The sequence below is a fragment of the Anser brachyrhynchus genome (assembly GCF_964034855.1).
Source record: "Anser brachyrhynchus genome assembly, chromosome: 4".
In the NCBI taxonomy this organism is placed as follows: Eukaryota; Metazoa; Chordata; class Aves; order Anseriformes; family Anatidae; genus Anser; species Anser brachyrhynchus.
In genome coordinates this window covers 25,365,859-25,390,243 of record NC_137698.1, presented here as the reverse complement: position 1 = coordinate 25,390,243, position 24,385 = coordinate 25,365,859, and the positions used below count along the sequence as shown (strand labels likewise).

Sequence of the window (24,385 nt, the reverse complement as noted above, 5' to 3'; positions counted from 1 at the left end):
TCTGTGTATTTTTTTTTTCCCTCCCTGACTTTTGGTTTTAAAAACTGTTCAAATAACTTCCACCCCACCCCAGTCCTTTTGTGAAGTCATTAGAGCAGTGTATTTTTGTGTTGACATTTGTTAAAAGTGTGCTAAGTAATATGTTTTTTTAAAGTGTGAGCTTGAGGACCATGGTTTACATCCTGTTGGAAACACTCCAGCTGGGACTTGCATATTGTACCCAAGAGGCTTTCTTACATACCATCTTACCATCTGTACTGTTAAGTAAGTCTTAATGAAAACTTAAATACGCGATTTTAAATATGCACCTTTTTGACTGCTTTTTTTAATACAAATTTTCATGCCTAGCTGGAGCACACCAACACATTATGGATTTCATTAACACTGACAAAGTGAGGGTCAGTTTGATCCTAAGCACTGAAATGTGCAAGTCAGTCTGTAGATTTTGACTGCGAGAGATGTGTTGAGTGTTTTAGTACTCTTACCCAACATATTTTAAGACCAGCAGCACAGATGGAGACCATCCAGTATACAAAGATACAAAACACTTTTATGATTTGAAGCCGTATTAAAATTTCCCTTTAGAGATATAAGTAGATGTAAGACTTCCATAAACATTATATAATCAAACCAAAGATGCGTGGGGTATGATAAGATTTATTACCCTTTGTAAATGGGTGGCCTATCATATCAGGATTTCTTTGGGCTATAATACCCACTTCGTGTAAAAGATTTTTGGAGTTTGATATAAAAATTGGATTTTTTTTGGCAGAGTTTATAGATGAAGGCAAAAGCAGCTGTTTGACATTATGATGTAAAAATGTGTTTTAACAGTAATTACGATTCTTTTCTATAAACATATGGAATTTAAGTTGACTATTTTACATACAAAGAGCAACATATGTGGATCCATTATGCTCTATAAACTGGAACATTAGATTTTGTTTGGAATTTTTCACTAGAACTTTTTCTTCACTGTAGTTGCTTCCAATAAATAAATAAATAAAAGTTAGATGATGTGAACTAGTTTTGCCCTTTTTGAAAACAGACCTTGTAAATCACTTCGTTAACCTAACAATGAAATGATTTTTTTTTTCCTAAATGTGAGACGGAACCACTTAAATGGAAAATAGATGTTATCTTCCTAAAAGAGGACTGCAGCACCATCTTGTGGAAATAATTTATACAAAATAATAAGCAGAGTAGGAAAAAAGTATACAGTTAAAAACATTGCTTTAAACTAATAATGATCAAACACTTTGAAATACCATGTCGTTTTTAAAGTTTCCTTTTTTGTCTTGTCTTGGAAGAGGAAAAGCAATTTAATTAAAATAATTATGAATGATATTTGGTAAAGTTCATGGCAGGAATGAGAAAAACAATGAACCTGTGTATGTTGGTGTGTTCAGTTTGAGAAAGTGTTAATCAATGAAAATGATTCAAGTTACAGGGATTTAGCATTGAAAACAGTTGAGTGATGCAATGTTAGAAAAAAGTCTTTGTTATAGTGCAATTTAATATCATTTCTGTTCAGTACTGCAAAATTGAAAACCCAAAGTTGTTCAACTATTTCCTTTTTTGAGAAACTTTTCTCTACATAATGTGATTCAGCCTTTGCAGTTAAAGGTTTTGCTACTCCTGTTTTCAGGACCAAGCAAGCTCTCACTTTGATCAAAGTCAAGCCAAGAGCGTTACTGTTAGGGCAGTGGAACTGGTTTTCTAATGGTATTTTTCTCACACTGTTTTTTTTTAAACAAAATTTTCTTCTGGAAGATTATTCTGTATTCAGGAAAATAAATACTTTTAGTGCATTCTAATCCCTTATGTTTTTGAATTACACTTGTTTAATTATTCAATTATATCATTGGAAACAATACTAATGTCATAGAACTTCACAGAAGAAGTGCAATGATGGGAAGTGCATTTCAAGAACAAAAATAGCAGCTGTTTTTGAAAATTGTTATACCAATTGAGCATTGCTATAGTAGTCTAAGAATTGATGTTCCAAATGTGCAACCAGTTGCATTGGGTGAATCTTGTTGAGTGAGAGGAAACTTTGGAAGCATTCTGAAATTAAATTCATCCAGATAATATTCTTTACTATAGTTTCCGTCATGCCTACTACCTCTTTCCAATGACTTGGAAAAAAATTCCTTTTGATGAAGATAAATTTTCTATGATTATAGCTCATTAATTGAAGTACTATTATTGCTTAAAGTTACTGAATTTAACCATTAGTTTATTATTGTTTTTATACATAAGGTTTTTGACATCATTATTTCCTGAAGTATCAGTAATTCCACCTTGTAATGCACAAGTACATTCAGTTATATAATAAATAAATATTTTTAAGATAATAAAATGTAACTGCATTTTAAGTAAAATACTAAAACCTAAGCCTCCAGTAAAACAGGATTTTTAGTTGATTTTTAAGCAGATTATGAGTTTTATAAAACTTAATTTATTCCCATTATGTTCTTTTACTCTGCCTTATAAAGCATCAATATGCACTTAAATTTGTTTAATGAAATTAAAATGTGTTATAAAAAACAATCATCTTACTCCAAACCTGTAATACTGAAAGGCAGTCTGATGAGATCTTTTAGTTGTATTCTGAGATAGTACATATACTGATACAAGTTGAGGAATTCCAGTGCTCTAAGTCATAGTTACTAAGAAAACCATTGGAGACTATGATACTAGAATATATGTTGTATTATGTCACTTTTGATGTTCAAGATCTGGTACTTAATTTGTATTGCAGATCACTCAAATTTGGTTGTACTGAACTGTGAGACAAGCTGAGTTCAGTTATACCCCAGCGCTTAAGTCTAACTTGAGTTGTTTTTCATCATCAGAATTGTATTCAAGCTGAGGGCCATGATTACTGTGTGCCCTATTTCCTTACGAGTGTATCCAGTTATCTTAATTATTCTTTGAATTATTTTTATATGTTTTGGTCCTGGTTTAGTTATATATCCTATGTCAGGCTTAATTCAAGTAGTCCAAAAACAATCGTGTCCTTAAAAATGTTTTTCTTTCCTTTAAATTTTTCTGATACAAAATACTCATTTTCTTGAAATCAGTTCCACTAAGGACAAATTTCTGTAACTGCAATCCAGACTCTCTGGGGAGAGAGATTACTTGGTTTTCCTTCGCTCTGTCTAACAGTAGAGACATCTTTGAACTCCAAAGTCAAAATAATTTTGTTGCTTTTTTTTGTCTGTTAACTTGGTGTAATTGTTAAAAAAGTTTTTGAATAAATACTCCAGTACCGTATTTTCTATTTTTATTTTTTTAGCTTGTGCTGCTGGTAAAATAGTAATAGCGTGACTTCAGTTTAGCTATACTTGATGAGGGTGGCAGTTTTCTTACTGTGGAAGATCAAATAGGTGATTGTTCAAATGAACTATTCCTTTTAATTTCTTAAAAACAAGAATATGTGTAGAGTTGGGGAAATAGTTGTGTCTGGTGCCCGTACGCTTCACAATAGTTTTTTTTTTTTCTTCATTTCTGAATTTGTTATTATGGCAAGTAATGTCTGTTTGGTTCTTTTTTCCCCTTTCCCATTGGCTTTTTTTTTTTTTGACAAATTACATCTATTTTTGTTTTGTTATGAAAAGCTAGGTACAGCTAAAATCAGACATACGGCAACACTAAAATTCGAGAGGTGCATTCTTGCTTTGTAAAGGTTAGATTTCCAGAGGAGGAATAAAATATGGTGATAAAAATGTGAGAAGCTGCTAATATTAATGAAATTTTTTTAGTTATTTTTTATTAGAGATATTTAAAATTCTTTCCTAATCATCAATGTTCAGAAGTTAAACCAGCTTATTTTTTATCAACTGCTTGTTTTGATATGGGAAGTTAGCTTTTTCTAACAGTCTGAGTTGTAATATGTTGCACTTTAAAATTATGTATTTGACATTACAGTTATCATTCCAAACGCTTTATGCCAATAGCTCCTTCTCAGTTTCTCTCATGGAACTTTTTTAAACTCTGTATGGTAAAAACCTAAGGAGTTCACCCATGACCCTCAGACAGCACAATAAGCTTTGTTAAGAAAGATATTAAATCTGCAAAAAATGTTTCATCGTATATGAAAGTGTTTCATATGCCACGGTAGTATGTTGCTGTAGTCTCTAGGCAGAGCTGTGCAACAGAGGTCTGTTTTTTTGTTCTCTGTAAAATTCTTAGTATGATGCAGCTATGCCAGAGGAACAATCAATACAAGGGTAGTTATAAAAATATTTGGCGATATTTTTATGTGTATTTTGGTTAATCTAATTCTAAATAGCTAGGCATTTCATTATTGTACAGCAAATCATTCACTTGGAATAAGAAAACAAGATTTTTTTTTTTTTTAGGGAGCAAAATTTAATCAAGTTATTTCCCATTGTGGTATAAAAGAATGCATCTTCACTACAGCTTAAGAACAAATCTGAAAGGTTAATATTTTTCTCTTAAGAATACGTGTGTGTTTTTTTTTTTCGTTTGTTTTGTTTTTAACTTAATTTCCTTAGGCTTTAAATCTAGGATGCATTTCTCATTCAGTCTGCAGTTAAAATATGCAGAATTTGAAATACAACTGACTAATTTTGTCCAATACTGACTTCTGGTCTTATATTTCTTGTTTAATTTGTCAACTGGCAGACCTGCCAAAAAAAAAATAAATTGAATTAATGAATGTCTTAGTGTTGCCTTACCCCTTTCAGACATAATAAAATACTTCTGAGCATACTGTGTCTAGATCAGCTATTCAATACATGGCCTCCTACACTTTTGCAGTAAATTAGTGCAGTTTTGGGTGTGGGAGGTTGGTTGATTTGGGGAGCAGGAAGTATCTAACCAAGAAACATCACTCTTTTAGTTGGAAAGCTTGGGTTTTGTGGGTATCTGGAACATACTTTTGTACTTTTACGCTTGGAATTACAGATCCCAATAGTCTTGGGAAGAGTGGTGGAAGATAGAAGTCAAAGTTTATTGGATCTAATGCCTGAATAAACCTTTGAAAACTTAAAAAGAAAACACAGATAATAACAAAATAAAAACACAAAACCCTTAAGTAAAGGTACTCCACTAATGCATGTGATATTTTGGAGTAGTTGAAGGAAACTATTTAAAATGCTTGCGATTTGAGCATTTCAAATGGGGAAAAGACATGATCATACTACTAACTATATGATATTTGCATGAGTATCACAGCTTATTTCATGAGTTGTATAAACTCAGTAGCTTTGTATATGCAATGTACCCTTATTTAAGTGTATAAGATGCTGTATTTTTGGTTACAAAACTCTCATTCTCTTTAGACACCTTTCAGAGCAGATACTTGATTTGGAAGTGGTAATGCTTTTTATTATCTGGGAGAAAACTTCTCTATTTATAGGTTTACAACAGCAAGCAGTAGTGTGGAGCAACGGTGTTCTACTGCAGCAAAATGAGTTATTTTTCCCCTCACTTTTACCTTTCCAGTTATCATGAAGGAAACTTTATATGCAATAAAATAAAATAACTTCTGATGATAGGTTCCACCACCAGCAGAGTATAGTTTTGCCCGTTAGGTTTATAAGGATTAATTTTTGGTATAAGTGTTATCAGAATATTATACCTCAGGGTATTTTAATAAAAGAGACAATTATATTTCTAAAAAATACTGCAAGGTCTTCTTAAATTTTCATGCTTGTATTTCTATTCTCATCTTACCCAGTGTTGCTGCACTTCATTGAATGCATGCTGAAATATGAACTGGGATTAAGGGAAATACAGTTAGAGAGCCTTGAATGCTTTCTGTGAATGCTGAGAATAGTTTTGTAAAGCTGAACTATTGGTAGTACCAGCTTAAGGGATTTCCTCCCTCTGGTCCCCACTCCCATCTGACTGTGCTGTGAACTGCATTTCTTAGCTGTTGTGACTTACGTATACTAGTCTGAAAACATGACATGCAGGGTATTGTGGTATTTTGTTTTTTTTTTCTATCCACATCCACAGATAGCTCTGTGATCCACCTTACAACACGGCATACAAACATTTGTGTCTAAATTTCCAGTTGGAGCAGCATGCTGTGGTATCAACAGGTAACTGGGCAGCAGGAGAGAGGGTGTGTCAGGTTAGTGTTTTTACTGCTGAAGAATTTTTCTCTGAGCTCATAGTAAACCAGAAGTGAAAAAGTTCTCATGCAAAGTCTTGACATTTACATTCGTGAAATCTTGTTTTTGCATGTTTGTTTAATTTATGTCCGAACTGACCAAATGAAAGGGCCAATGTGCGTCTGAAAGAACATGTAGAATAACATTACAGGGAATCTAATTCTGGAATTGAGTCTGCTTTCAAGTTTTAAAATAGCTCTTTGTATTACATGTGCTTCTGATTTTTTTTTTCCAGCCTTGTGGGTTTAGCTTCTTAGTTTTCTTTGTGTTTTAAAATAAATAAATAAATAAATAAATAAATAAATTACTACCCTCTTGCTAAATAAAGTGACCGTAAAATGTACTGTCAAATGCAAAACAAATCCTTAGGGAATATGTTTGGAAACCTTTTGTATTATGTTGCAAACATATATGCACATGTAAAGCATATCAAATAATATTCTGTTTAGATGGTCACACTGCGTTATAAAAATAAGAAGCAAATCCTCTCAACCTTCATTTGACTGTAAAGTGGCAAGCTAGACCAATTAATGTTGTTTAATTTAAGTGATATCAATGTGCGTGAATTTTAAAATACATGAAGACACCAGTTATTTTTAGTAGTGCATGCGTGATTGTTTCATAGGTGATAAAGTTGACTGTGCTATACCTTTCCTATCAGACTGAGTTATGATCTGGGATTACATAGAATCTTTACCCATATATTGTTGCATAAGTTATTTATAGTTATTTTATATCTGCTTTCTTCAACTGTAAAACTAAGAGATTCCTCTTGTTTTCCTCCTGAGAGTATTATGAGATTTGGTTCATTGTTTATGCCCACTTTAGGAATTACTTAGGAAAAAAGTTAATGGAAAAAAATTGTAGTCTGGTTTTAGGAGTTCTCTTAATTGAAACCATTCCATTGGAACCTATGGAAGGAACTGAGGGGTGAGTTCATGAACTTACTTGAGCTTATGTATTAGTAGTAACTTAAGCTCCAGCTTCTTGTAGTTATAAAAGTAGTTGACAGCTGCAATAATTTCAGATAATGTAGTTGTGCTTTTGTGTGAACTACAGAAAAATAGGTGCTGATATGGTGGGGGATTGCTAGACTGAATACTTTATCAAATCATTTTTTAAGCTGTGATACAACGATTTAAGTCTCGTGACTTAAGTTTCTGTATGATTTTTTTTGTACATCACTGTTGGAACGTTTTTTGTCCCTAGTATAAGAGATTCCCGTACCTGCACAGAAGGAAGGATACAATCTTTAGGTTATTTTAGAATGAGGGAAGAAGAAAAAAAAATCATTCTAGTGATTTGGAGGGGATTGAAAGGGATTGATGGTCTTTAGTTATTTTGCAGTTGATTTCAGGAGTTTGGACTTCAATTAAATTTTTGTGACAGGCTTGGCTTTGATATGCTGTTTGGATTTTTATTTAGTGACCTATCTGATAGTCTTGCCTCCGATTTATAAGATTGACAAATATGTACTAACTGACACTGAGCTAGAACAACAGGAAGGTGTGATCTATCTGTAGCTTGTGGCAGTGTGCTTCCCCCAGGCCCTCAATTTGGCTGTTGTCTTGCTTAAACATTGGCCGCAGCAAACAATACCTTGCTCAGGCAGGTAGTGACCACAATATCAGCTCAAACTGGGTGCTGGAGAAACTGACACTCAGCAGCTGCTGAGCTGCATGCATTGCTGCATGCAATGGAGCATGCACCGTCAAATCTATGACTATTCATATTCATCATCTTACCCCATAAATAGTGAGGAAGCCAAGAGCACTTTGAGCTCTTCTGCATGGCAGCTGGCTGCAGGACACATCTTCCCTACAGTAGGGACACTTCTCGAGGTCATGCCTGATGCAGAGATCCCATACTCCTTGCAAGAGATTCCTTGCTGCAACTCCTTGGTGTTTAGTAGCTTACTAAACGTTATAAAGTTTGCTAAGATTATATCTTAGATCGTGCACAAATAATCCTTAGACATAAACTGTTGACCAAGTCTGGGACTAGAAGTGGATTCAGCCACACCTAGTCTCTTACCTCTTCAGTCTAAGGAGTTGAGAAGGCAAGGGGATCCACTCTGAACCTTATGGCTCAACAGGAGGGTCTCCCTGACATGTCTAATTTACCCTGGTCTCTGTGCAGTAAATAAGCAAGGGTAACTTACCATCTCTAATCTTGCTAAGTCCCTGTCTTACTAACAGTTAAGTTTTGTTAGATCACTACATTACATCAATACATATATTGCTGCTTCTCTCTTATAAGCGAAGAGTATAATTTCATCTGTGAACACAGTGAGCTTTGTTGTAAGGGTACAGCTTTACTGTATAAGAAGGTAGACTAATCATCATGACGCAGGAATCACCTCTTGTTTAAGGAGAGAAGCTGGAGTCCTAGTAGAGATGTTTATGGGCTTAAAAATGTATGTTCAGAATATGAAAGATGAAAGTCTTCCCTCATTGTTGAAATACGGTCCATATTGCAGGAGATTCTTCTGTGAGTTAAAAATGAAATTACAAGGGAAGCAGAAAAAATGCTCCAGATATGCTAAAAGCAGGTATCAGCAGAACACCTTTTATTCAAGTAATGCTTACAAGGGTAAGTTCATAATGCAGTGTATCAGACAAACAAGCAACATGAAATAAAGAGGGATTGCATTTAATTAAAACTATACTAACACTGAGAACCATTTGAAATTAAAAATGCTCAAATGAGTATGGAAATTACCTTCTAGTATGATGGTAATACAGTAGAATAGCTCTTTTTATCCTCTGGTGTGTGTGGGGAACCCTACAACTAAACCTTTAAAGGTGATGTGTGGAAGGAGAGGGGATGGTTCAGACTCCTAGACTTCTCAAAAGTTCAGCATTCTACCCACTAACCCCCCTAAAAGTGGGGAGGTTGTGAACAGTGGTGTGAAAAATGAAAATGACATATTCCGTACTTGAGGGAAGAAAACAATGCTATCCTTTTGGAGGGAGATAGTTGGCTTTGGATTTGGAATCGATGTTTCTGTTCAAAGCTTTTTTTTTTTTTTTTTGTTCAACTCTTAAGATTTAGGTAATCCCTCCTGCATTCTTCATGGTTTTATCAGAATGCATTTAGCTTTCTATTAAAACAAAAATATTAAAATGCTTCAGAACATAACTAGCAAGGTCTAAAAAGGAGTTTGCATCCAGTGCATGCATGATTGGTGAAAAGAATCAGGGACTTGTGGGGGTCAGAATGGGATTTCTGTTTCTCTGAGAGAAAAAGAAAAAAAAATATCTGATGTTAATTTGTGCTAGTATTTCAGTTCAAATTTAATGCAAAGTTTAATATAATTTGCTCATTTGTGTGTGTTCGTCCTTTGCTGACAGCCATACAGGCAGCTATTCAGGGTCATATTTCTCCATCTCACATTGCAAGTGAAGTTTCAAAGATACCAGCTATTTTACTTTCCCTGCTGCATGAATAAGAAGCACCATTGCAGAAGCTTGTTGGAGGAACATCATTTTTGGTAAAAACGTTAGTCCTCTTTTCCAGTGCGGTTCTGCCCTCACCTTCTGACTGTCCTTAATGAATTGGTTCAGGACAGAGACTGTCCTTCTTAATGAATTGCTGTCAGGAAGCTGCGCACACAAAACAGTGTGAGCTGGGCCAGTTCGACAGGGGGGAGACCAGAAACAAGAGAGAAGCAGAATTCAGCCAAGCTGCATTGGCCAGGCACAAAATCAAGGCAATACCAGAGGGAGAGGACAGGTGCACGCAGCTGGGGGTACCCAGAAGTGAGACTGGTGGTGAGGTTATCCTCTTTTGGCGTTAAGAGATTGTGAAATTGGTGCATTACAGTATTTATTACACATTGCCCTCAGTTTCCTGGGGACTGAAATTCCCTTCACTGCTAAGGGCTTTCTTGTTAATAGCTTGCCTGCATGGGTTAATTTTCCTCTTTTATGATTTACGAGGTGAGTGAATATTTTGGTACCTTGTCTCCTATTATAGTACCTCCTCAGAGAGTCTCTTCTTAGCCTCCATTAGGTCTGCAGTGTGCTTTTTGAGTGCTGTTATGTTTTAGGATATATATGATGTCAGGCCTAGTGTAACAGATATCACAGTCACCTTGAATACAATGAAAACTAAAACATTGTGGTTTTTTTTTTCTTTTTTTTTTTTTTCTTAGGTGTTACTGGCCAGCTAGAATTATGTGTTCTGGTATAAGTCTGTATCTTTTTTCTTTTCCTGTCTTAAAAGACAGCTATGACTACATGGCTGTGTAACAATAAAAACAATGTAGTAGGAAGTGTAACAGAATTAATACTGTCATTCTTCTTAGCTCTATAAGACTCAAAACTCTTTAATCAGTGAATTGGTAATATTCAGCCTCTGTCATTAATCCATTAAATACCCTCCAATGCTTTCCAAACTATTAGAATTTGTAATGGAGTGAAAAAATAAATAAATAAACAGATTAAAGTAAACCAAACACTGGCACAGTAAGAAGATCACTTCAAAAATAGTGATTAGTACATAAAATGAATTATTTTCAAGACTGAGATACAGCAAAAGGAATTCCAACCATTTCTTATTTAGGGGCTTGTGACCATATGGCTTAACTGATATAACAGATATGTGTTGCTTAAAAATCCTTTCATCATGGTTGACTGCAAGTTTTCTCTTGCTTTGCTATGCCTTTTCTGACCTCAGGAGAAGTGTGTAATAAACCTGTTTCTGTATTTCCTTGCAAGCTTTTAAAGTGCTACAGGTTATTTAACCTGTCCCAGTACTGGGACTTTAATATTGTCTTGACAAATGATTTTGTAGACCTTTAGTCACTATGAGGACAAAATGAGACAATAGCTATCTTGAGTAAGCTTGTACAAGTCACAGACCTATAAATGAGAGTAGATGACTTAATTTAACATCTTATTTAAAATTGCATAGATGTCAGAGAGGGTTTTCAGACTTTAGATAATAGACCTTTCATTTCTGATCCTCAGCAGCACATAGATAGCTAGCTCTAAAGAAATTCAGCTCAGTTAAGTTTTCTGGACTCATTTATCTCTTTCTTCATTTGTTTGCTGTGTCTTTGCATTTTTCTCACAGTACAAGTCACATCAGATATGCTAACACTATTTCTGTTATGTTGATACATGTAGTATTTGGAAGGTTGGGAAGAATGATTGGAGTTTGTTGTTGTTGTCTGCCAGAGCAAGCTTTAGTGTGGATACTTAAAGCCCAGGTACACTCAGCAGAGTAAGCTAGCTCAGATAATGTCTTCTCACTCTGTCCATTTAAATAAAATTGTAATTGTAGCCTATGTAAGCATACTCATGCTATGAGTAAATGAGGTAGCACAGGACCTGAATTGTTACCAGAGTGGTAATGTTGAGGTCAGCATGGACTGCGAGACCCAGGAAGTCTGGTCCTGAGCACAGCAGTCCTTGTGTTGCTGGAACTCTCCTTGTACTGATAACTGGGCCAGTCTGATAACTCTAGTCTTAACAACATGGACAGCAGCATATAAATCATTAACTGAATGGGGGATCTAAATTTATGTGGTGTTCCCAGTACCTCACGCTATGTAGTTGTAGTATCCCACGTATCCCACAAGAGTTATGTGAGAGGAGCCCCTTAAGGTAAGTTCTCAGTTTGAGAACTATAACTTTAGATTGCTGTGTGAAATGAGAAAAAAATTATTCCTGTAAGGATGTGTATATTCCAATAGCATAAACAATGAGGCAATTTTAATCCTTTTTGCTTCCTGTATTTTTCATTTTTTTAAAATATTTGTGTATTTTTATGTATTTTCCTCTGGGTGCTAAAGGAAAAATACCTCCAAAAATGTGAAGAAAAAGATTCAAAACAATTTATTTAAATAATAACTTGCAACAGAAATGATATGATCAACTATGGACTAATTCTTGCTTTTTTTTTTTTTCTTTTTTCGTAACACATTAAAACTAATGGGTTTTTGCTAACCTAGAATGTGTTCAAACACAAAATTTCTATTTTAAAATAGGCTTAGTACTCTCCCGATAAAATTGGGTCTGTGTTTGGAATGATCTAAGTAATAAAACCCTGTTCCATGTAAAGTAAACCTGCTATCCATGCAGGAATAATGCTCCTAAATTTGAACTTTAAGTCAGATAATTTACTAAAAGATCATTCTGTTGTTACTGCTCCAGTGTTAGTCATTATACGAGGTAAAAAACAGACTCTTGCAGCAAATAGAACCATGGAAATATAGCGTGTTCATCTAAATAAAACATATAAATTATGATACAAGTTTTCTATTTCAGTATAGTTTATTGGCAGTTGTAGACAGAAGTGTCTACTGTAATATAAACAGTTTAGTCTTTAAGGTACATTTTTTCATATAAGACTGACATTTGCTGCTTTTTCCAGATAACAGTAGCCAACATTGTCTTATCAGGGAAAAGGTTAGCTACAGTTCTGTAAGTCACTGAGAAGATAACAACTTTGAATAATGGCGCGATGGTGTGAGTTTGCAGCAGGGTCTTTGTGTTTCAGGAAAGGTTAAAGACTAAAGACCTTCCCAGTAAGCTGACAATATCGTCTGTCTTTTCCTCATAGAAATTCTCAATAGGTTAGAAATGTGAACTCCAGAAAAACATTAAACATATTGAATTATACAATTTACTTAGTACACAAAATTTCTTAAAAGTACACAAATGTTCTTAAACTTTAAAATTATAAAGCTCTCTGCAATATAGAGAATATTTCATAATTGTGGAATTTTCTTTTTAAGAGAAATTTGATTTTATGTTCATTTTTCATTCTTTGAGCACTTGTTTATAACTCTGGGCCAGTATTATGAAAAAACAACAAACCAAACCAACCAAACAAAAAACAACAAAAAACTAGTAATTTGATTTAAATTTTTGTAACTTTTAAAGGTTGATGCCCAAGAATATTTTCTTAAAAGCTCTATAGAAATTGCTGTTTTGCATTTCTTGCATCTCTAAATGTGTATCTACTCCCCTGATGAGAAATGTTTTCCTGATGTCAGTGATGAATATGATTGCACATAATGGTGCACATAATGGTGCATGGGCCCAGTTAGTTCCAGCTTCCTTGTTATCAGTATTAGCAAGTCAATCACATAGTCCTCAAGTTCAGTTAGAACTAATTTTGTAGCTGAAAGTGAGTTTTATTAGCCTTCCCTCTCCTCTCTACTACTTTCCTTATACCTGGCCAGTTAATATTTTCCTTCTTTGAAACAGAAAAGTGTATCTTTACTTTGTAGAAACTGTAGAACTGTAGAAACTGCTTCTTGGATTTAACGTCTGGAATATGTGTCTGGGAAGAGAGAGAAGAACGAGATTGTTGTTTCTACTACCAGTACTAAATCAATTTTCCCTTCTGGTTTTATCTTCTTATATCTTTGTTCTATGCCTATTTGGGAGGAGGGAGGAACCTAAAAGCTAAAGTTTTAAGAAATGCCAGAAATAGTTTCCAGCAATATTATTCTAATATGACTCTGAGCATGCCTATTACTTTAAACCCTTGCCCCTTGCATCATCTTATTTGAATAACATTACATTTAAGCTAACCCGTTTTTTTACTTCAGTAAGAAAGAAAGTATTTATGGTGTTTATTACTGTATCAAATGAACGTGTTAGTATCTTGCTTCCAAATACTTTATTTTATGCCTTGTGTTTCAGAAAGAGGCAGTTACAATGCGATGGTGTTTGCATTCCAGTATATCTACAAGAAATTGAGGAAAAAACCAGACAAGGTCAGTCAATTACTATGGTAAAAGTGCTGCTTTTGTTACCTCATCCTATTGTGTTGGTGGAAATTATTGCTTAGGATATTTTTCAGAAAAGGGAAACCGCTATGGATTTTCTGCAGGCTATTCCAGAACATGAACCATGAAAGAGGTCTAGAAAATGTAATGCTGGGAAATATATCAGTTGAGCATTCTAGTAAAATTGTAACTATATTTGTGTAAATTGCATGACTGGAAAGAGACAGTAGAGAGTAAAGACACAGACAATAATCTTCCAAGTATGATAACAATGCTGTCAGAACATAAACAGATCAGCTGGGAACTAGCACAAGCACTTTCAATGTTATTTGTAGAGGTAAGTCTAGGATTCGTTATAAACCATATTTTCATCTTGGATTTTCTACTTTGTGTTTGGGTAATAAAATTCTTCATAGCAAAATTTAATGTCTCTGTGATTTTCAAAAGGGTCTGAACCTATTTGTGCATTCTGTATCTCATTTTTGAATATGCAGAATGAACTGAGAACCCATTGTTGCAAAATTAGAACTGTCATATATCTTTTTATATTTGTCAGCATTGAACTTTGTCACTATTTTTTTTTTCACTTGGGTAGTATTTTCAATATGTATTTTTTTTCAGTATTTCTCATCTTAACAACCTGAATATTATCAGCTAAAAATGTCTCACAAGATATTATCTTCAAGAACATTTATGAATGCCTTTGGAGTTGATGTTTCTACTTTATAGCATTGACTGCTCAGCTAAATCAGTAAGAAAGATAGTACACATTAAATCTTTATCCTAACAGTCCCAAGCCTTCTTGTAAATTTACTTCATTATTTTTGTATTGTCTTTTGCATTGTTTCTTGCTACCTTTTCTAAGTTTCTGCTGGAAAACAATGAGACTGTCGGTATATTATCTGACTCTTAACCAAATAGGCTCTCTAGACATTTCAGACGATTGTCTGAAAGAAAAATTAAAAAATAATAATATTCGGGAATGCCTCTAATTTATATTCAGAATCTTTTCCAAATTGCAGCCTTATACCTCCATATATTTCTATTTCTTTACCTGTTCTCTCTGATTTATACAGCTAAAATAATTCTACCTGTTCACTTTCTTTTTTTTTTCCTTTCTTATGTCAGTGGTTGAGTTCTTTTTGTCATATTAGCTGTAGATGAACAATTCATCAATTAATGAAGAATGTTGGTAGCATAGTATATAGAATATTGGGAGCAAATATAAAGTCTCACTCAAATATCCCTTTAAAATGAAGATGCTAAAGAAGAAAGTTACTGCTGATTCTTTGCTGAGTCCTTTGAAAGTATTGCATATCTAATGTTTATACGGCATGGAGAAAATTAGGCAATTGTCACAACAAAGTGCAAAAAGACAAATATATAAACTTGATGGATTCTTAGGAATGTGCTTACTTCACAGATAATTGCAGATTTAGACTAGGTGCAGCAACCTTCAAAAGGAACTTAATCTCATACCTTCAGTTGTGTAACGTAACAGTGTTTGGCACTTAAAAGCAACATTAACTTAGGGGTAATGATTTTGCATGTAAATTCCTATTAAAAAGATAAACACCTTTAAACGAGAAAAACTGTGACCACTCAGCTCACTTAACCATGATGTATGTTTAATATGAAAGACCTTATGCAGTTTTTTTCTTTTGGATTTCTGAGGCCCTCTCACTGAAACTAAGTTTCAGCAACTTGTCTGCCTGAGACCTTATGGCTACTTAAAAATCTCTTTGAAATTGAGGAAGTTTCAAAGCTGCTTACTTACATAGCTAAAATTGCATCAGATGACCTGTGAGGAACAGGTACCATTGCAAATTCAAGTTACTATTAAGGTTCCTGTCAGCAAAGGCAGTCATTCCAGCCTTTTCTTACAAAATCAACCAAATAAAGTATTATTCAAACATCTGTCAGCAGAGACTTCAGGGCCTAACCCTCAGCTAAGCTAGAAACCCATAATGAAGGACAGCTGGTCCAAACTGCTTCTGCTTACATGAGGTTTCAGCACTTCTTTGCTGTATAGATAGGTCACATTTCTGACAAAATAATTTTCTAGAAATAATCTGTTCAGCATAATACATGCAGTACAACTCTTCTTCCTTAGGCTACTCTTCTTCCTTAGGCTACCTTGTTAGTTATTTTCAGATCCTTAAAATGATCTGCATACAAGTGTATCAATGTGCATTTCTTTAAAACTGTTCAAACTTGCTGTACTAGTTTTTACTTCTAAAGCAATTAAGTATTTCATAAGCTGTAATCAGAAACATTCTGACCTGTTTTATATTTCCCTTCCTGTAGCAAGTCGCTTCTTCAGTTTTCTAAAATTGAAAAAATTCCAGTACTTATTCATAATATTCCCTGTGGCTCCCTCCTCTGCTTTAGTTTAATGCAAGTACCTGTTATTCCAACCTCTTTCCAAAGAGCTGATTTTTTTTGTTTTTCTCCCCATTAGAGTTACCTTCTTTTTGATTGCTTCTAGAGACTTTTCAAAGCTTAGGGTGATCTAAAAGTTGAGAGTTAAGAAAAATTAAGATTTCACATTGCATTTCTAAATGGAATAGAACGAGGACGAGAAGGGTTCTTTTTAGCAAGGTAGTGGATGATAGTTGTCGCTTCAGTAGAAAGCCTAACTGCTGATGTTGACTAAAGATGGGATACTTCATTCACTTGGAAAACGCATAAGAAAGGTTATTTACCATTGTGCATAGTGTGATACAACATTTCATAATTAGTATTATTCTACTTGTAGTTACCTGAATGTTAGTGTTGCATTGGGAAAAAAATTCCAAATCTTTCACACAGAAAACTAGGATCTTTGTCACCTTCATTTTTCTACTTTCAAATAGTGTTACTATTAAGAAGCTTAAAATAAATGCCTAATAAATGTCTAAATGCTGAATCTGATTTTTTTACACCACTGTTTATTTTAATGTTCAGAATTAGATTTCTTATGTTTCAAAATATTTTTTTTCCTCTTTTGTTTTCTTCCTGTGAGGATCCCTGATTCTGTTTCAACCTCTATCTAGAAGCTGTTGAGAACATGTTAAATTGTAGTTTGCTTAAGGAATTTATCACAAGGCAAGATATTTTTTTGGAAGTGAGTAAATTCAACTGTGTTCCTTAATTTCTCAACCTTAGCTACAAATCCTGTTGAAACTAGCATTAGATAAAAAGGCCACCTTCCTCAAGAAAGTTTAGGAAGTTTTTTTTTTTTTTTTGTAGGCGGAGAGTGGTGATATGGTTTGGAAAATCTTCTATAATGGTGAGTAGTTCCTGACCGTTCCAAGGATCTTCCATTTGTGTGTACTTCCTAAATCCCCACTAACATATTTCTTCCATGTTGGAAGGTGAGTTGACTACAGTAGGGCCATGTTCTTGGTACTAAGGCCCTGAAGGAGAAGTGAGTGACCTTAAGAATTGTTGACTGACTGTGTGTAGACAGTAGATTTTTTTTTTTTTCCCCAGTGCTTCTAACCCAACATTAATTTTTGCATGTCGTCTTGTATTGGTTTTGGTTCCCCTGACCCTTCGTAACATGTATGCTTATGATTTCTAGTGATAACCTGAGGTACACTTTAAGACACATCTGAGTTTAACAACTTTTTAAAGTGTTTTAAAAACCTTTATGGATTTTATACAGGCTTTTTGATTAACTGTAATTTTAATTAGTTTTTCTGTATGGTTTTCATGCTAGAAAGTTACATGAAGTCTAAACTAGATATGAAGTGTATTTCTGTGCACTGAGAGGTTTTGCAGTGTTCTGCTGGACTCACACTGAAGAAGTAGCTTAACCTATTCCAAAACTTGCCTTAACATTGACCTCTTATATTTAGTTGTTATTCAATACTTGCTAGCATTTGCTGACATATTTCATATGACTTAAGGATTACTACCAACCTCCTTTATATTCAGGAAAGAAAATACCCAATAACTGTGGAGTGTCTGGTAAACGTCTTTTTTTTTTTTTTTTTTTTTTGGAGAAGCTGTTCTTGTAGATGATGCTTTATATCTTTGCTGATGCAAAGTATGTAAGTTTAGTAACATGTAAGTTTTGTCACCTTTCCCCACACATTAATAACATTTTTATTTTAAGCAATGGAAAAATGTCACTTTTCAACATAAAATGTTTTCCTCACAGAAAATATTCTATTTCTGATAGTTGCTAAGGGATATGTAAATCCATTTCTAAATATAGAGCAGAATGAAGGTACAAAATAGACTACCATAAGCATGTTCATATCTTTTTATATATTCTAATGTACAAATAAATAAAATAACAGAACAATGGAACACCACAACAGCTTGTTTCTGTGGCTTTTGTCTTTTTTTTTTTTGAAAAACTGCTAATAGTCCATCAAATTACTGATGCAGAGTAATTCAACATTCTCCCTTTACTGTTTAGCATTGTCCTTACTATACTCTTAAGAATGTATTTTACATATTTACCATAGGTTTGCAAGACACTGTTTGCCTTGTGGTACACACCTGTGATTGAGTCATGTGAATAACAGGTGTCAGGTTTACCACAGGACTCAATCTTGTTGACTAGTTTTCACACTTGGATATGAATTATAGATATTTTTAATGGATATATATTACACAATGGATATTTTACTAGCTTCAAATCTTAAACTCCAGCATTTCTGGTGGAAATTTCCATTACCCATTTGTTGTTCTGGGATAAATATATAGAGAAATATGTCTCTAGAAATATGTAGAGAATGCAGTCTGTGGTCAAGAATGGCCTTGGCTGGTGCAAATTATATGTGAGGATTATTCAGGCAGTCTACCTCAGCACTGTGTTCACAGAACGTTTTAAGTTAGTTTTCTTTCTAATTAAGTAAACCAGAGGTATATCATTGAACCTTTATCTTCCTGGGATTGAAGCACAGAACATAATGTGAGTGACTGAGTTGCTTGCTAATCAGTCAAGATAATGAGGGAGGATTACCTAGTAAGCAGGGAGGGAGGGATAAGGGAGAGGTTCAAGATTTCGTTGGAGAGGTTCAGAACCTCATTGAAAATAGAAACGTGATTAGTAGGTACAGGCTTGAGAGAATTTCTGTTAGGGCTGGCAGTGAAGAAGTTTTACATTCTGTGCTTGGGAATGTTTGAAAAGTTCACTGTTTATATTGGTTACCCTGAGCTGTTTTACACCCACTAAGCACCCTTTTCTGATGTATAGCAAAACACAGGATAGTTATTGACTTTAATTGGAAGACTAACTGCAAATTCTAATTTAAACTGAATCATTACTCTAAGGTGTAATTTTTACTTGCTTACTGTAGTTCTTCCAACAAAGTATGTGATCTGGATGGTGTTCAGCCTTCATTTATCACTTTTGCATACCCCTTTTACAGCTGGATTTTCAAATCTGGTTTTAAAGTTCATTTAACATGCCTTCCAGAAAGTAAATACGTCAGTAAGTTTTGGTTTATTTTACATAGTCATTTTTAAGATAGTTTAACTTAGTACGAACCTATACTGCACTCAAAAATTTAGTCAGAGTTGGGCAAGACCAGTTTCATTTCAGATTATGGAAAGTGATTCAGAAACACCTGGAGCTAAGATTTATATCCTTACCTAAATTCTGAAAGCACTGTGGTTTTATGGCTCTTTAGAGGAAAGGCAGGAACTGCATTAACACTTGTTAGTGCAACAGTTAATGCAATGCTGACTAGAACTTCAAAACCTGAAATATTAAGGTCAAAATGTTTTTAAAAACAAGGGGGGCAATAGGTTTAAATATTTGATCTCTTTAATGAATGAAATGACTTTTCTTTTATTCTTTTGGAAAAAAAAATCAGTAAAGTTTTAAGTCATTTGAGGAACATTGCAGTAATTTGAACAGGACTTTTTTCTTTTTGTGTTGGCTTGGCCATCCAAAATAGACCTCAAGTTCTCCTGGAAGTTATTTCAGTGGAAGAAGAATGTGCAGGCTTTAAATCCTCACAGTTTATATACACCACTCAGAGACTTGGAAAACTGATTTCTCTCTCAAAGAATTAAAATGTCATTTTTAGTGAAAGTTACCTTTTGTTTAGCTTTTGTGCGTGTGTGTGTGTGTAGCAGAGAGGTTCTGTCCCAGTATGTTGGAAATCTAGGCTTCAATTTGCAAGAATTTTGGAAAAGTTATTTGCTTTTTTTTTTTTTTTAATTTTGAGTACTTTTGTATACCAATGATATCTCAATTGGAAAATTTGTGTCTGCATAAATCTGTACTGATGTTTAAATCCTTCTTCAGAGATGACAAAAATTACACTGTGTGTGGCCTCTGGCCCGGTAATCTACACTGTATAATTCCCTTGCTTAAAGTAGATAGTGCATGGCCACTAGTTATAGTAAACTCTGGCAAGTTTCACCACTCCAGACTGTTTTTCGAGCTTTAAAATAGTACAATAATGCCAACTTTTGCTTTCTTTAGTAAATTTCAATCAGCTGGAATTGTCATTTATCACTGACAGCACTCCATTCAGTATAGTTTCACTTGAGTTAGGGTGATAAATCTATGCAATTTCTCTGAAGAGTATAAAACCATTTCAACACTACATCTGTTAAGAATATAATGCTAGTCTGTCCAAACAGCAGAATATTGAGGATTTAATTCTAACAACACCATTTAGTGGTGTCCGTTGTTGTATTTGGATATTTTACTGAGGAAGATTAGTTGCTGCTGCCTGAATGAGAAACAAATATGTTGGATAATTTCTGTTCGAGCTATTTTCTCTATGAAATGGAATTTTGAGATATATTTAGAACATTCAGGAACTTGAAAGCAACAAGTGTTTCCCAGCATTTCTACAGCTCTGTGAAATGTCTTGAGTGTAATAATGAAGGTGATCAATTATGGTTTCACAAAAGCAGCAAGCAAGTTCTAACAGACTATCAGCAAAAGCATTTTTTGTAATTTTTCTTGAAAATGGGTAAAACCTTTTCTGATAAAGTATCACTAAAATTTAATTAAAATGATGTATTTAATTTTCATTTATTTTTGTAATGACATTGTAGTGCATTATTCCTGTTTGCCTTCCTAAATATGTTTTGGAGAAAACCAAATTTCTTCACGTTTTGGAGGGAACCAACAAAATTTGAGAAATCCATCTCTAAATAGGCCATGCTCTCATCTTTTCTGCTCCTTAAATCCTCAGCTCTGACACATACATACTGCTGTTTCCCCTCCCTGTATCTTTTTCATCAGTTAGACTCATTTATTATATATTAAATACAGGTCTTATTCTTTGCAGCTAATGTGAGTCAGCTCTGCTTCTGGCTTAAAGAACTGATACGCATTTTAAACCTTATTTTGTTTACTTCAAATATTTTTAAATGCTTTTTGTGACATTTAAGTCTTTTGGTACTGTTATTAAAACAGTCCTTGCTCATTTTTACCCCACTTCAGAGCATAGATTCAAAACCTATTGAAAAACTTCATTTCGTTACTGTCCAGAGAAGTATGAAGTTTTTTTTTTTTTTTTCCTCACAAACCCGGTTTTGTTCTTTTGTTTTGTATAAATATTTAATTCATTTTGTGGTTAGTTCAAGTCTTTAATATTGACTTTTGCCTTGTAAGTTAGCCTAGAATTGCAACATGTAGGATGACTATAGATGCACTGGGCAGGCAGACTAGCAAAAAATTAAATGTGAATGTGTTTCAGAAAGTACATTACGGTAAAAAAGAAGTCTTGTAGCTAGGGGAGAGGTGTGTTTTGATGTAAGGCTATGTCTTTCTCACATCTTTCTCTTGCACTGTAAAACTAGATCTCTGAAGTGAAACTGTTGGTAATGTGTTCCACACAGTGCATCTTTTACTTTTGATTAGTTCTGATCTGGTCCCATAGATAGTTGCTTGGATGTTTTAGCTGCCACTCCATAGAGCTCACTTTACGAACTGTGGGAGTTCTGTGTGGTGCAAACTGAAGCATAGTAAATGCAGACAATAGGGAGATTTGCTTCTGCAAATCATGCCTGATTAAAATGCTAGGTGTAAAGAACCTTAGAAGACCGAAATTCATGGTGTGGGGGTTGAATAATATTAGAGGAAGGGAGAACACACTTGTGTTTAAGGAGAAAAAGGAGGCAGAAGAGATGGAACAAAATGTAGTCTTATGGCACTGTTTTCTGTGTGGTTTTATGAATAAGTGTTCTTGACTACTTCTAAAGAGTAAATGAATTGCTTAATTATTTTCAGAATGCATCAGGAATTTTAAAGGCCTTAAAGAAAACCAAGGAGATCAGTTTAGTCTTGATCTGAAGGGTTACAATCTTCTGCAGGCTGGGAAAAAGTATCTGTAGCTTGTGTAAATCCTAACATTTCTGAACTCATGTGTTTGTCCAACAAATAGGATGTTGCCTTAAGAATATTGAAATTGGTATGTATTTACAAAGTTTAGCAAATTTTCATTTTCTGTAGAACCCTGATTAAACCTTAAAAGGCTTTCTTTAAAGAGAAGTTGGGTCTTTTATGACTATTGAAGTAATGAAATTAGTAAGGAAACATACTCATGAACCCTATGAGAAAAATGATGGGTATGCACTTCTGAGCTTAATACACATAAAATTATTTCGTGAGTGTGGGCTTCTGGCAAGTTATCTTTTGTGTCACTTATTGTTTTGGCTTTATGATAAATGTCTTGTTAACTGAGAAACCTAGGACTTTCAGAATCAGTTTGGAGTTGTACCTATTTTAGGCTGACCAGTAAAGGCGCTCATAAGGTATCTGTAATTTCTAAGTGCAAAATTGAGACTGCTCTCAGCCAGGATTAATAATGCTATTTTACTGTAGGAAAGCTCAAATATTGCTTTCTCCGTCCCACATCTATTACATTGTAATGTTTTTACTTATCCACAATGTAGTATGCACGGATGATCAAATTGTGCATGTAAATGTAGCACCAGAAATAGTTCAAACTGAATGAAATACATTCTTTTTCTGCTGTGGAATAAATAAGCGATTCATCATTGTTAGTAAGTTCTTTAAGGAATTAAGTCCGGAAGAAGCAATATAGTTTAAAAATTTCAGCACATAAATAAGGTAACAATACTGGGAGGGAGAGGGAAACTAGTCTTAGAAGACATTTTCTGTGGTAGATTGCTTCAGAGTTTTATATCATTGTGCCTTGTGTTCCTGCCACACTCTGTGGGTGGGTAGTGGGACCTCTTTTATTTATTTTTTTTCTATGAATACCAGTGTAATTAAATGTTATTTTCACATATGTATTTGATCATATAGTGTGCGCCCTATATGGATGGGGCAATCAGGAATGATGAACAAGCCCTCTAATATAGGAAAATAAATTGCATAAGATTTAAACCATACCTCTTTTAACAGGCAACCTGAATAACTGTTTCATGCCAACATTTGAATATGTTCTCACCTACCCAAATCATTCATAACTTTTTTTTTTAATTTTTGCTCTGGAAATTCATATTTTAGCTGATGTTTGCTTGGTTAAATAACTGAATAGCAATTAGAAAATGAGTGGTTTGAATAATTTTCTTATTCTAAATCCGCACCCCCCCCCCCCCCCAAGCTTCCAGATATTTAGATTTAGGCAAGTGGCTTATGAACAATTTTAAGATATAAGCCTTCTATAGTTTTAAGAACCAAATTTTGTTAGATTATAAACAAAACTAAAACCTTCAATGATCTGAGGTTCAGTAACAGGTGCAGAGAAATTGCTACAGCGGTATGACTACATCTGCATTGGCATTCTGCAAGCAAAAATAAGCTGAATTTCTGAATAATTTTCTTGTACTTCATCAAAATAAGTTCACTTTTATCTAGTTTGTTTTATATGAATTTTCCTTGGCCACTCACTGATTTAACATTCCAGAGGTAGTTGTGAATTTGCCAAATATTTTTGACAAAAATGAACATAAACCCAGTTTTTCTTGCAACAGTTACTTCAGTAACAGTTCACTTGTAACTTTTCACAGTTATTACACTGCAGTAATAAGGTATGCATTCTTGGGAAGGCAATCAGCATGTCACCTGTCTTTGCAAGCTCTCTGACTGCCAGAGAGGAGTTTCATGTTGTTGTTGTTTTGTTGTTTTTTTTATTTGGTTTTGTAATTGTGCCCCAGTCAGTTTCCTCTGGATTACTTTATACATCATCACCTTGTGTATTATAAAAGAGAAAAATGCATCTGGGTACTTATCATCTGGGGAGTGTTTTGATCTATGATCCTCACAAAATTGTCTTACTCTGGGTAAAACACCAAAGTTCCAAAGGAGTTGTTATTTTTCATAACAGTTTTCTATAATAGGCTTATTTCAGGGAGCAGGTGAAAGGAAGGAAGGAGTAACTGGGTTGAGGGAGAAAAGGCATGGGAACATCTTAAACTGGCTTTGTTGACTGTAGCCAGGACAATGTATCACGTAACTACGATTTCATACAGATGTTTGGATTCCTTTGTATTCCTTTGAAGGAGGAGCTGATCAAGTGCTTAAGAGGTTCTCTAGCACCTCTAAACTTTTTAG

The 24,385-nt window shown here is 34.3% G+C and overlaps 1 long non-coding RNA gene across 1 annotated transcript in view; it reads left to right on the top strand.

Moving 5' to 3' along the window:
* Window positions 1-11,573: 11,573 nt before the first annotated feature.
* Window positions 11,574-24,385, top strand: part of LOC308194499 — a 49,511-nt gene continuing 36,699 nt past the window's right edge. Inside the window, exon 1 of the long non-coding RNA XR_013950612.1 lies at window positions 11,574-17,167. This is a non-coding gene — a long non-coding RNA (uncharacterized lncRNA). The remainder of the gene's footprint in view (window positions 17,168-24,385) is intronic.